Raw genomic sequence first — 597 nt, 5'->3', positions numbered from 1 at the left:
GTATGTATAACTCATGTATTACTCATTAACTGTGATTTGCTTGATGTGTTGTAACTCTATATAGATCTAATAGGTACATTTTTATTATGTTATTAAATATACTTTTGTTATCTATGTCGGTCAATGGAGAGAGCTACATAGCTAATATCTAAATATGTAATAAAATTTGTATCTTGTATCTTGCGGAAAGGTTTATTAAAATCTGAGTTTAATTGGGATGTTGTTTAAAAAAACCTCATTAGATTATTGATCATGGAAATTTTCCGACTGTTAAAAGTTAATTAAAAAAAGGGTTATGATCCAGCTACTTTGAGACATATCGCTTGTTTGGTGTTCTGAGTGAGCCCTTTTACATTGGGATACTATGTCGTCTTTCTTTATTGTGGCTGACGACACCGTGAGGCCCGCTGCTTTGATATTTGTCGTCTGGCCTATTTCAATGATCCTTTGTTGCTCTTGATTCTCTGCTTTCAGCAAAGTCATTTCTTACATGCGTGTTGGTTATTCCAGGTTCTTCATGTTTCCTTTCATATATTTTTTCTGGAACATTTTTGGGCTTAGTTACCGGTACTTTCCGCGAAAAAGTTTCTTTTTCTG

This window comes from Mercenaria mercenaria, chromosome 2, assembly GCF_021730395.1.
Source record: "Mercenaria mercenaria strain notata chromosome 2, MADL_Memer_1, whole genome shotgun sequence".
NCBI lineage: Eukaryota > Metazoa > Mollusca > Bivalvia > Venerida > Veneridae > Mercenaria > Mercenaria mercenaria.
This window is presented reverse-complemented; position numbering follows the sequence as displayed.